The sequence below is a fragment of the Equus asinus genome, chromosome 3 (genome assembly GCF_041296235.1).
Source record: "Equus asinus isolate D_3611 breed Donkey chromosome 3, EquAss-T2T_v2, whole genome shotgun sequence".
NCBI lineage: Eukaryota > Metazoa > Chordata > Mammalia > Perissodactyla > Equidae > Equus > Equus asinus.
Genome location: NC_091792.1, coordinates 108,330,018 through 108,344,666, shown reverse-complemented (window position 1 = coordinate 108,344,666; position 14,649 = coordinate 108,330,018). Strand labels below are relative to the sequence as shown.

At 35.3% G+C, this 14,649-nt stretch overlaps 1 pseudogene; it reads right to left on the bottom strand.

The window, feature by feature from the left end:
• Nucleotides 1-3,195: 3,195 nt before the first annotated feature.
• LOC106840167 (UDP-glucuronosyltransferase 2B31-like) lies at nucleotides 3,196-12,995 on the bottom strand (annotated as a pseudogene).
• Nucleotides 12,996-14,649: the final 1,654 nt, after the last annotated feature.

Sequence of the window (14,649 nt, the reverse complement as noted above, 5' to 3'; positions counted from 1 at the left end):
TCCTGTAAACGGATTCATGCAATATGTGGTCTTTTGTGGCTGGCTCCTTTCACTTAGAATAATGTTTTAAATGTTCACACATGTTTTAGCATGTATCAGGGCTTCACTCCTTTTTATTTCCAAATAAGATTTCATAGTGTGGATCTTCCTTATTTTGTGTATTCATTCATCAGCTGATCGATTTTTTTTGCATTTTTTGGTTATTATGTTTAATAACATTTATTTAAAATGTTAATGTGTGTTCTTTTCTTTGTCTTGTGTATATACTTAGAAGTGGAACTGATGGGTCATATGGTAATTCTATGTTTCACCTTTGAGGATATGGCATACCGTTTTCCAAAGTGACTGCACCATTTTCCATTCCCACCAGCAACATACAATGGTTCTACTTTCTCCATTTTCTTGCCAACACTTATTATTATTTTTCTCTTTATTTATAGGCATGATAGTGGGAATGAAGTCATATCTCATTGTGGTTGAGTACCTTTCCCTGATTCTAATGACTTTAATCACCTTTGCATATACTTGTTGATTACTTGTGTATTTTTCTTGGAGAAATGTTTGTTCAGAACCTTTGTCAGTTTTTTTTATCATTTTATTTGTTTTCTTATTATTCAATTGTAAGAACTTTTAGAAAACATATTCTGGATATAAACCCCCTAAGAGATATATGATTTGTAAATCTATTCTCCAACTATGTGGGTGGTTTTTTCACTTTCTTGATGATGTCACTTATACAATGAAAGTTTTAAGTTTCACTGAATTCCAAATTCTCTATTTTTAATTTGATTGCTTATGCCTTTGTTGTGATATCTAAGAGCCATTGCCAAACTCGATATCACCTATTTTTCTTGCCCTTTAATCTTCCTCCTCTTTAGCAACTAGCAGTTTGTTTCCTGGGTCTATGAGTCTATCTCTGTTTTGTTTGTTCATTTGTACTGTTTTGTAGATTCCACACATATGTGAAACCATATAGTAAATGTCTTTTTCTTTCTGACTGATTTCATTCAGCATAATACCCTTTTCCATCCATGTTTTTGCAAATGGCAAGATTTCTTTATTTTTATGACTGAATAATATTCACTATATATATCAAATATATATAGTATATGTGAGATTATATACATATGTATACACACACACACATATATATTTATCTCACATCTCCTTTATCTGTTAATCTATGGATGGACACTTAAGTTGATTCTATATTTTGGCTATTGTAAATAATACTGCAATGAACATGGGAGGGCATATATCATTTTAAATTAGTATTTTTGTTTCCTTTGAGAAACACTCAGAGTAGAATGGTTAGACTGTATGATAGTTCTATTTTTAAATTTTTGAGGAACCTCCATACTGTTTTCCATAGTGGCTGTATTAATTTACATCCCCACCAATAGTGCACAGGCGTTCTCTTTTCGTCACATCCTCACTAACACTTGTTATTTTTTGAATTTTCTCCTCAAATAATGTAAATCATTCCTACTTGTGTGAGGTGATATCTCATTGTGGTTTTGATTTGCATTTTCCTGATGATTCGTGATGTTGAACATCTTTTTAAGTGCCTATGGGCCATCTGTATATCTTCTTTGGAAAAAATATCTATTTAGGTTGTCTGCCTATTTTTCAATCAAATTGTTTGCTTTTTTGATATTGAGTTGCATAAACTTTTTGTATACATTTGGATGTTAACTTCTTATCGAATATATACTTTGCAAATATTTTCTCCCATTCACTAGATTGTCTTTTTATTTTGTTGTAGATTTCCTTTGCTGTGCAAAAGCTTTTTTGTTTGATGTAGTCTCATTTATTTATTTTTTTCTTCTGTTGCCCTTGCCTGAGGAGACAGGTCCAAAATAATATTACTAAGACTACTGTCAAAGAGTGTACTGCCTATGTATTTTCTAGGAGTTTTATGATTTCAGGTCTTATGTTCAAGTCTTTAATCCATTTTGAATTTATTTTTGTATATGGTGTAAGATAGTGGTCCAGTTTCATTCTCTTGCATGTAGCTGTTCAGCTTTCCTAACACCATTTATTGAAAAGACTTTTTTTTCACTTGTATATTCTTGCAACCTTTGTCATAGATTAAATGACTATCTAAGGGTGAGTTCATTTATGGGCTCTCTGTTTTGTTCCATTGATCTATATGTCTGTTTTCATGCCAGTTCCATACTACTTTGATTACTAAAGCTCTGTAATATAGTTTGAAATCAGGAAGCATGATAGCTCTGGCTTTGTTCTTCTTTCCAAGACTGTTTCAGCTGTTCAGGGGATTTTGTGGTTCCATACAAATTTTAGGATTCTTTGTTTTAGTTTTGTGAAAAATGCCGTTGGTGTTTTGATAGGGATTTCACTGAATCTGTAGATTGCTTTGGATGGTATGGCCATTTTCATCAATTGGATACTCACTAAATCTATGGGGCTAAAATTCAAATTAGAAATAAATGTCTGGATGAGAATTACGATGGATTAAGTCATATTAATTATGTCAAAGTTAGACTTTTAAAATTGGATGAAACTCTTGCTCACCACTGACAAAAAAACGCTATGTATAAATACTATCTATTAAATAAAAATTATGATACAAATGTAAAGTTACATAACTAATTGTAAAAAGGACACATTTTTAAAAATATGATAGAACCTATAGAAGGAAAAATTGATAAACTACAAGAAATAGCATAAATCCTTTCATTCTGTTACCTAAATTTCTGAAACTGTAAATCTCTTAGCATGCAAAAATTGATTTTATTATCATTATTTAACAGATTTTATAATTATAATTTACATACCATAAAATTCACCTATTTAACTATAAAATTCACATGATACTCACAAAAGATCATTAATGACTGTCTTCACTGCATTGAGAAAATATGCACTTGACACTTTGTTCAAGTGCAATCTATCAACTACTTACTTAGTCTTCATGTGAGAAATATTATCAGGTTGGTCCACAAACAAAGGAATGACCATCATAGGGATCTCATGGTAGATTGCCTCATAGATGGCATTAGTCCCATCCTGTGTTTGTTATAATGGCTTTGGTCTTTGGTTGACTTAGGATTGAGTGAATTTCAGCAAATTATTATGTGTAAGTCATAATAAAATGAGACTGGGGCAATATAAGGCACTGAAGTAGGCATTGAATTCTGAATAAAAGATTATTATACCCATGAAGCTACAGTAAAATGTCTTTCAACTCAAAGGTGGAAGACCTAAGTCTGCTGGAGAAGTAAGTGAAAGCTACATAGAAGATTGGTATTTGACTTGTGGGTTCAAAGATGAATACAAAATTGCCAGGTGGACAGTGTTAGACACAACATGTCTGAGAAAGAAACAAACGATGTGGTGGGAAAAAAAAAAAGAGAAGGGCGATATATTAGAATATATTGTCTTAAGCAAAGCGTGATGTCACTGAGTCTGATATGAAGGGTTTCAAGGCAGCAGGTACTGTGAGAGTGATGAGGCAAGAATCAGAGGAAAGAAAAGCTGTAGTTTATCATGAAATATGTTATCACTTGTGAAAGAGATTTTGGATTTTTTTTCCCATAGAAAATGGAGAGTCCCTGGTAATAAAAGAGGAGCTGATATTTATCAGTGGCATCTGATGTATACCCATAGTGGTAGAAGGGATTTGTGTAAGGGGAGAATTAGATGACAGAGTGACAACCCAGAATGTTGTTGAAAAGTGTTTTGTGAAAGGTGATTACACCTAAAATAAAGATACTTCGATTCTGGCCTTAAGAAGTGTGACTGTGTGTAAGAAAATGCCAACTGTTATATCTTATCCTTTCCTCCCAAGACTGGGAAATAAATGTAAAGAAATTAATTTTTATTTTTGAACTTTCCAATAATAAATGTTCAGTAAATTTATTTTCTGCTGAGCTATTATCATCTAATTCGGGTTCCTCTCATTTGAGTGTTTATTTTACAGAGTCTTATTAAGAAGGTCATTCTGGTAGAATTATAGAGCTGAGTAGTTGGCCCAAAGGTACTTGGTTTCTTGCCATCAAATCTCTGTATAATCTGTTAGAGTAAAGAAAATACCTTATTTCAGAGTCGAACTTAAAAGTTGTATATATATGTGTATATACATGTATACATATATACACATATATAGCAGTTAGAATTCTAAATAGATTGAGAGACATCTAGTTAAACCACTTACATATGACAGAAGAAGAAATGAGGATAAGAGATTCTAAACAATGAGAACTATTAAAACATTGATGTAATGGGAGTACTCATCTTTCGTATACTTATTTTATATTCAATCAAGTATGAATGCAATCATGATGTTTCACACTTGGATGAGACAAATGAGATTATGAATGACCAATTCAAGCGTATACAAAATTTTGGGGAAGGTCATTATAACACTAGAGCATAAAACAGTAGCAAATTACTAATGATCTGCACATTTATTTTGTTTTACCTGTTTATTATAGTAGCTCTCCACCTCAAAATGTACTATTATTTTGTTTATTTCTTTATGAGTAATATGGAAAGGGATTTACTTGTATCCACTTGTTCCATAAGTTATTTTATCAGAGTTTTAATTTTTTGATATACAAAAAGGGAAATATATGCAATCAGCTATTTGTGAAAATCAGGTAATTTTGATATTTAATAATTTATTAATAGTAACAAATAATTTATAACTAATAAGTAAATTTAGCTTGTTTTAGTTACTAGTTATTAATCACCACTTCCAAGAAAAATTTCAAATGGTAATTTTTTACATGAATCCAGAGTATTATCACTATTGCTAGGTTGGAAAACTCTTTAAATGTACAAAAGAAGAGCCCCTTGCCCCTACATAAATAACAGAATAAGTTTGGAAAAAAATCAAATATCATGATGATGCTAAATTTTATTCACTTAACGATTAAAACTTTAAGGATGCACTCCAAATACTGACAGCATTGATTAAAACGGTTTCTTATAGCCAAGTCATTTCTAAGTCCAGTATCAATGTTAGGTCAGATTTTGGAATTTGCAAACACTCTTCATAAGCTGAATTCTAATTTACCAGTGGTTAACATCTATTTGCTGTGTAAATGTTAAAATAATTTCAGCAAAAATAATCTCAGCAAATAGGCGATAAGGAGAAAGCTCTATCAGTTAGGAAACCAAAAAGTAATTCTCAAATACTCAGAGACTCCTAGTGTATTCTGCATATATTAGAAATAATGTACTACCATGTTTTATGGAGAAGGCGGCACCTAAAACTTTCCCATGCTAGACTTGCTTGTGGTTGATTTCTTTTTACGTTCCCCTCAACTTCTTCAATCAGGAGGGGCTAATATTCTGATAGGTTAGAATCAGCGTGCTCTTGAGTTAGCATTTTACAAACCACAGGGTCACATAAAGGGCTGGACTGACCTGCACGCCTTCTCTTTCATCTTCCCGCTTCAGACTTTAGCAGGGCCCAGACCACAAGGGATGTATTCTCTCTCTCTCTCTCTCTCTCTTTTTCTTTTTCAGTCTGCTTTTCTTTTTCTCTAAATCATCCTGGCTGAATAAGTACCTGGATGAAGCTTGGTGAGCACTCGCCATCCTTTCTCTGAATAGCACCCTGAAGGAACACTGAACAGGTCTGTTTGAAAATTTAGAGCAAGTGAAAGAGGCCTGGACTACCTGACAACACTAAACCACATGATGCCTTTCAGAATGTTAACAGTTCCTGCCTAATGTTACTTTTGTAATTTAACTTCTTTCTGAGAGCATCTGTAGGCTGTGCAGTGCCCTCAGGAATCCTGCAAAGAAAAGGAGCAAACGACAGGGCAGAATTCGTTGATTTTTGTACCTGCTCACAATATCATTATAATGTTGAAACTTCCCACTGCACACCTAAAATATTTCTTTTTGATCATAATGTTAATGTCAAAGTTATTGTCCATCAAAAACACTCTCTGTACTACTTTAGTACCTGCCATTCATATTATGGTTTTTAAAGTGGTATCTGAGATAAATTGGAATGATCACAATAGGTACATTTTATGCAGGAAAGTTTTATAATCAGACCCTTTACAGAGTTTAACAGACTCATTAAGTAGTTGTCCACTGTAAGTTACTTTATCTAACTTCTTGTGGAATCTGGACAAGGGCTGATGCAATCACATTGGCTCTTTCTTCTGTCATGTTACTGACCAATGACCCCAGAGTAAACACCACAATAACATTTTTTCCAGAGCTCTGGGCAAACTCTTCCATTTCCTGCAGAGAAATATTTGCTCCATTATGAAAGAGAAACAGTGTAGCAAACACTGTTGAAATGACTGCTGAAAACAGCTAAAGAGAGAGAATCAAGTAATTATAATTCCTATTAATTAGCAGTAGTGGCTGTTTTTTTTTAATTGTAGTAAAATATTCATAACAAAATATACCACCTTAACTCTTCTTAAGTGTACAGTTCCATACTGTTAAGTATATAAACCTTGTTGTATAACCGATCTCCAGAAATTTTCCATCTTGCCAAACTTGGACTACCCATTATACAATAATTTCCCTTTCCCCTCTTCACCAGTTCCTGGCAATCATAATTCTACTTGCTGTTTTTATGAATTTGACTAGTTTATTTAGCTCGTGTAAGTGGAATCGTCCAGTATTTGTCGTTTTTGTGATTGGCCTACTTCACTCAGCATAATATCCCAAGGTTTGTCCATGTTGTAGGATGTGTCAGAATTTCCTTCCTTTTGAAGGTTGAGTAATATTCCATTGTGTGTAAATATCACATTTTTTTTTAATTAATTCATCCGTCGTTGAACACGTGCGTTACTTCCATGTTTTGGCTCTTGCAATTACGGCTGCTATGAAGATGGGTGTGTAAATATCTCATTGGGATCCTAATTTCAATTTTTGGATGAATACCCAGAAGTGGAATTCTGGGACCTTATGGTAATTCTATTTTTAATTTTTTGAGGAAACTCCATTATGTTTTCATCAGTGTCTGTTATATAACAGACCTAATCTCTCAGTTTGTAAGGATACAAGTAATATGGGATTAATTTCCTTTACTATGTATCTTTTTGCAAGTATGTGTGTATTTGCTTTTGTTAAGCAAGAAACTGAAGAGAGCCGTTACACAGTAGTGAGGAGGAGTAACTCTGGGAAAATAGTGTACTCAGACTCTACATTTATACTGCTAATACTTATGAATGTAGATCCTTGGAAGGAGGCCACACAGCAGAATATTAACTCACCTTTAGTTCTTTATTCTTATAGTTCTACTAAAACATTTGTGTTTATTCCCGGCAGGTTTTCTGGAGAATTATTTTAGTTTAGTCATTAGTATTTTATTTCTCTGACAATGAGCACTAGGTAAAAGTTAATTCTGATTGGGATGACTTGTATCTTTTTCCTCTAAGTTCTATAATAATTTATACCTCACTTTAATCTTTGTCAGTACTTCCCAAGCTCTCCCCTAAATCACTCTTTAAAGGCTGGAAGTTAGGAATCACTGTTATTCATGAGTCTGATATTATTGTTTGGAGTTTCCATTAAACAGCCTTCAGATTTCTGTTTGTAATCCAGAAATATATTTGTTATTTAAATGAGGGACCATATTTCTGACTTGTTTATGTATGACATATTTGGCCCTGAAATCATTCTGTAAAATGGATGTCCTGGTAGAATGGGCTATGTGTAACTGACAGTGATAGGTCCTCATCATCACCTCACTGAGTCCCCCAGGGAGCAGCTGCCTCACAGTGGGAGAGATACAGCAGGCTTCCTGCGGCAGAGAGCTGGTCACCTCCCTGAGTAGCTCAATATATATATACATATATAACATATATATAATATATAAAGTTCCTGATAAAGCTCTGTTCACGTGTAATTGTTTCAGAATTGTCCTTACTTGTGGTCCCTGATCCTTACCAGCTTCCAAATTTTATTACATTCTATACCAAGTAAATTCTTCATTGCTCAATGCACCTCTTGCCCCTCCACCTCCCTCAAAAATGTAAGGAGCGAAATGTTTCCTGCATACCTGGTGAAAACCTCTTACTCATTTTTTTTGATGCTTCTGTTTTAAATTGATTTTCTTCCCCTGGAAATTAATGACCTAAGCTTTCCAACATAAAATGTTTACTGTCTTAGCCTAATTATTGTTTAAAGCTCCATTTTTTAAAACCGAGATATCATGGTCATATAACACTCTGTAAGTTTTAAGGTGTACAATGCGTTGATTTGATTGATTTATATATTGCAATATGATTACCACTGTATTATTAGATTACAGCTCTATCAGGTCACACGTATTTGTCACTTTTTGTGTGTGTGGTGAGTACATTTTAGATGTACTCGCTAGAACTTTTCCAGTATATAATGGACTATTGTTGAGTATCATCACTATGATGTGCATTATATTGTCAGAACTTCACTTTGAGTTCCAGGTTTGTACCCTTTGACCAACATCTTCTCCATCCCCTCCCTCCCACCAGCCCATGTAATGACCATTCCACTCTGTTTTTACAAGTTCAGCTTTTTTAGATTCCACATATAAGTGATATCGAACATTGTTTGTCCTTTGCTGTCTGACTTATCTCACTGAGCATAATGCCCTCAAGGGCACCCACGTGGCTCCAAATAGCAGGATTTCTTTCTTTATCATGCCCGACTAATATTCCAGTGTGTGTGTGTGTGTGTGTGTGTGTGAGTGTGTGTGTATCACATCTTCTTTACTCCTTCATCCACAGGTTTTAGCCATATATTGGCTATTGTGAATAATGCTGCAATAAACATGGTATTGTAGATATCTTTTTGATATTCTGTTTTTCTTACCTTTGGATATACATGCAGAAGTAGGATTTCTGGATCATAGGATAGTTCTGCTTTTGGGGAACCTCCATATTTATTTTTATAGAGGCTGTACCAATTTACATTCCCACCATCAGTGTACAAGTGTTCTGAATTTCTTGTAGATCATTGAATTTCCTTAAAGCTGCTATTTTGAATTCTTTGTTGAGTGAGTAGTATATCTCCCTATCTTTGCATTGGGTTACTGGAGGATTAATGTCAACTTTTCATGATCTCATATTTCCTTGATTGTTCATGTTCTTTGGAGTTTTGTGTTGTTGTTTTTGCACTTAAACTGGCAGTCACCTACTTTGAATCTCTGCTAACAGCCTTCAGGCAGAGAAGACTTTCTTTAGTCCTGCTGTAGATGTGGCTTTCACAGATCTTTTATGGATACACCTGCTCCATGCTTCTTGCTCTCTCTTGTGGCAGGCTTCTTAAGGCTGTATGTCTTCTCGCCACCCTATAAAGCACCTGTCCAGATGCTGTTGGCTTCCCTTTTCTTTCCCTGCGGTGTTGCTACAGCTCAAGTTTGTGGTTTCTCTCTTGCCCCAGACCCTTAACTGCTTCCTGCTCATGCTCCCTAGCCATCTGTCAAAGCTTCCTCTTGCAGGGAACTGACTGTAGGAGTTGTGAGTTTAGAACTCAGTGCTCTGTGGGTGCCTACAGCCCAGCTGGGGTATCTGTAGGAGAGATTTTCATTGTGGCTTGTGCTCAGGCTTCCTGGTGAGTCTGGAACACAGCAGGAGGAACCAAGTCCCTTTAACGCCCTCAAGGAATCTTATATGCCACTCTCCTGATCTATTCCCTCCCCCCAGTCACCAAATTCATATTTTTTCCTTTTTTAAAGATTGGTATCTGAGCTAACATCTGCTGCCAATCTTCTTTTTCTTTTTCTTCTTCTTCTTCTTCTTCTTCTTCTTCTTCTTCTTCTTCTTCTTCTTCTTCTTCTTCTTCTTCTTCTTCTTCTTCTTCTTCTTCTCCTCCCCAAAGCCTGCCCCCAAGGTACATAGTGGTATATTCTAGCTGTAGGTCCTTCTGGTTGTGCTATATGGGATGCCACCTCATTGTGGCCTGATGAGTGGTGCCATGTCCGCACCCAGGATCTGAACCGGCAAAACCCTGGGCCACTGAAGCGGAGGGGTCAAACTTAACCACTTGGCCATGGGGCTGGCCCCTGAAGAGATAATTTAATACTCTGTATGCTGTGAGAGAGAAACGAGTCTTTGGAAGCATCCTAACAGGTGGCGAAGCTTGGCATCCATTCACCGGCTCTCCTTTTCCCTTGCAGGAGAAATCTTGGGACTTCTCTTAGCCCTAAGCTATGCTGCCCCTTAGGGGAGGGGTGATGCTGGCAAAGTCCAGTTGTTCCTCTCACCCACTCCAAAGCATTGAAACTCATGTATTTTGTGCTCCAACCAAATGCTGGGACTTCTTCTGGAAATCTGGGCTTCCAAAGGCTCTCTAATACACAGGTGACTGCCCAAGTCAGTGTTCTGTAGGTGCTCCTGGACTGCAGCCATGAGGAGCTGTAAACAATTCCCAGTCTTCTCTAGGTACCACGGCCAATATGGAGTCTGTCTACCTATTACCAGAAGCACAGATGCATGAGACTCTTCCACGGTCCCCTGGCTATGGTGCTGGATCCCCAAACTCCCATTAAGACCTTTTTGTTCATGGGGAGATAACAATTTTTGTTGCTGAAGCGGGGGAGAAACCCAAGACATTTCATTATGCCACCAGATTGCTGACGTCACTCCTGAGGTATTATGATCCAATCCTATGGGATGTTCTCTAGCATTATGGTAGCTTTATGTTTTGTCCTTGTTTTACTGTTCACCCAATTTTTATTACTTGATTATATTCTATCTTTGAAAGTTAAATGTCTGGTGTGGTGGGGCAAAAGCAGGCTCTACAACGTTTCTCTGCTTGTCCTTCACTTATGCCTCGCCTATGCTAGTCACTTTAAGGTTGTTTTCTGAATAAATTGCTGGCACTTTCTTATGTTTTGAATAATGAGGCCTTGATTTAACTGACCCTATTCCCAAAGTCTCCAAAGTATAATACTTTATTCTGTCATGATAAGGAAATTTATATAATTGCAACTTAGTAGAAATGTATGAGATTTTCATTGCCAGGTCACTTTCTCTATCTCTCTCACTGTGGGTCAAACATTCTAAATGAAGAACCCAGAATCAATCCTACTGAAAATGCAAAGTGAAAAAAAAAAAAAAAGCAAACAGGAATAGGTCACCTTAGGCAGAGGTTTCACAGGTTTGGAGTGGAGTCCTCCATCAAATTCAAAATGTGATTAGAGTAGAGGAGGAAATTCTAAATTCCAGTAGCTTCGAATGAGCCACATTTCAGCTTTCTTCATTAACTCAGTTATTGTAGTGGGTCTTCCTGAAGGGAAAAAAGAAAGCAAAGGTAGAGGAAACTAGAATATTGTAATATGCATATACCAGGTAATTTTCTAAAAGGAACTTGGAATGATGTAACCAAAGATATTTAAAGCTGTCTGTGGTTTCAAAATAAAAATGTATTTATGTATATACATGTTTTATATATGTTTATGATTCACACGTGCTTTTCATGTATATACATATACACAAAAGACAAAGTGTAGTAGACTTTGTCTCTAAAGTTACATGAGATCTCTCTGAATCATAAAACATTTAATATACCTAAGCCACTAAAGAATCAAACATACACTTGTTTACTCAGTAAAGCGCAGAAGTATCAAATGCACATGTAAACAATGTTAACCTTACCATGTGCGTGGGAACATCTTTCCCCAGAGGACTCAATTTAGTTCCTACAGTTTAACAAGCTATTCCCTTGATCCCAGATTTTCCAGGTAAACTGTGAGGTTTTGGAAAGTAGGGTTACTCCTGCATTTGGTTTATGTTAGAACCGTAGTATTATTTTCTTATTAAATAATCTTTTTTGCAAATAAATCTGAAAAATTTTTATAAATTATGGCAATAGATGTGCTCATTCTAAATTTTGGCTCATTTTTTATTTAATAAATAGATAATTTTCAAAAAATGTAGTTTAATACTGTATATATCCACCTTCAAAAGAATTTTAGATCTTTAAAGAGATGATGTGTATATACTTATTGAAGGAACATGAAATCATTAGAAAGCTCAAATAATAGGTTCCTAAGTCTGGTTAAGAGCCAATATATCTCTCTCTTGTGAAGAAATAAGCTTAACTTTTAAATGAAACTAAACTATACCATAGGAGACAATTCCTGAGCGGCCTATAATTTAAGCATTTCCATAATATTTGTCAGATTGAGAGATCATTTTATAATTTCTTCATTCCACTTGTAGGAAACACATTCCTCTGACTTTATAAACTCACCTTCCAAGACACTGAAAGAGTTAGGACTTCAAGGTGCTAACTAAAACCATGACTTACCTAGTGCTTCACTGTAAAGCTCATTCCACTTCTCACTAAGCATTTGGAACCAAAAGTCAAAATAAAGTACATAAATCATATTTTATACCCTCTCTATGAATATCATTTGATCACTTAAATCTGACATAAAAATAACTATGTGGGTTGAAGGAAATGGAAGTCCCCCACTATACTTTTCAAAAGTACAGCCAAGAGAGAAGCAGAAAGTATACACTACTGGTATTTAAAGTAGCTCCTCCAGCAGCTCACCACAGGGTCCAATGGCACCTGCAAGAAGGAGATCAAACATTGATTCTTGCAGTTTTTTGGGACGTTTCCTCTTCAAAACTACATCTTTACCGAACTTTCTAATCCAACCAGAATTTTCTCAAAGGGTTTCTGACATTAGTGAAAAGTACGTCCAAAATGTAACTTTTGGAAGATCCTAAATCCATTTAGAGATTATCTGCATGAAAAAATGTTCATATTATCTTTAAAGTTGTAGGATGAGTCTCAAATTTAATAAATTTAACGGCAGATGGTTTGTTGGGATTAACAAGAATGGAAGCTGAAGACATCACAACACTCACTTCATGACCTCTCTAGACAAGTTCATCCAGGATTGTCTTCATAGTGATCCAGTGGCTGTATTCTGTGGGCCACACCAGCACCTTTCCAGCATTCCCAGGGCTCAAGTAAGAACTCTGCAGTAGCAGCAGCATAACTGAAATCCATTTCATAGCCATCCTGGTGGAATGCAATGCTTCTTTTCAAATTGCTGTTTCCTTTTGCCATTGGTCATGCTTCTATCTGAGGAAGAATCAATGAGGAAGTTAAAATATAACTCCTACCTGACAAAGTAAATACATTATGTGAACAGTCAGAGCGCTATTACAGCAAGTCAAAAGAACAAAAAGTAAATGACTTTGTTTCTATACAAATATGTTTAATGTCTACAAGTGCTATAATCCAGCTAAAACTTGATGACCTTGCATATACAAGACACTGTGTTATGTAATATATTACAGATGAGTGTAACAACTATATGAAGTGAGAGGTGATTGTATCTGTAGTCTCTGACTGGAGAAACAGAGATAAAGTGGTTTTATAGCTGACACAGAATTTCCTGGATGATGGTTCAAAGGATTTTTTTCTGGTAAGTGAAAGCTCCCATTTGCATTTATTTACTTATTTATTAATTTTTTATTGAAGTAACATTGGTTTAACATTATATAAATTTCAGGTGTATGCCACTATATTTTGATTTCTACGTAGACTACATCTTGTTCACCACTCAAAGCCTAATAACCATTTGTTACTGAACACATCTGCCCTATGACCCCTTTAGTCTTCCTCCCTTGCCTTTCCCCTCTGGTAAGTACCAATCTAATCTCTATGTCTATGTGGTTTTTTTGTTGTTGTTTTTATCTTCCACTCGTGAGTGTGATCACAGGATATTTGACTTTCGGTCTGATTTAATTCACTTCTCATAATACCCACAAGGTCCATGCATTTTGTCACAAATGACAGAATTTTGTGTTTTGTATTGTTGAGTAGCATTCCATTGTAAAAGTATATCACATCTTCTTTATCCATTCATCTATTGATGGGCAGTTAGATTGCTCCTAAGTCTTTGCTTTGGTCAATAATGCTACAATGAACATAGGAGTGAACATCTTTTTAAATTATTATTTTCATGTTTTTTGGATAAATACTCAGAAGTGGAATAGCTGAATCATATGGTAGCACTATTTTTATTTTTTTGATGTCTCCATACTGTTTTCCATAGTGACTGCACTGCTTTGCATTCCTAGCAGTGCATGAGGTTTCCCTTTTCTCTACACACTCTCCAATACTTGTTATTCCTCATCTTTTTAGTAACAGCCATTATGATGAGTAGGAGGTGAGTTACCTTCTTGTAGTTTTGATTTACATTCCCTAATAATTAGTGATGTTGAACATCCTTTCATTTGCCTGTTGGCAATCTACATATCTTCTTTGGAAAAATGTCTAGTCATATCCTCTGCCCACTTTTTGATCAGTTTGTTTGTTTGTTGTTGAGTAGTATGTGTTCTTTGTATATTTTGGAACTTAACCCCTTATCGGACATATGATTTTCAAGTATTTTTTCCTAGTTGCTGGGTTGTCTTTTCATTTTGTTGATGGTTTTATTTCCCATGCAGAAGTTTTTCATATGATGTAGTCCATTTCATTTATTTTTTAATTTTTTTACCTTGATGGGTGAGACACGGTATTCAAAAAGATACCGCTAAGACAGATGTCAAAGAACATACTTCCTATGTTTCCTTCTATGACTTTTATGATTTTCAGTCTTGCATTAAAGTCTTTAATCCATTTTGAGTTAATTTTTTTGTATACCGTTAAGATAATGATCTACTATCTTTTGCATGTGGCTGTCCAGTTTTCCCAATA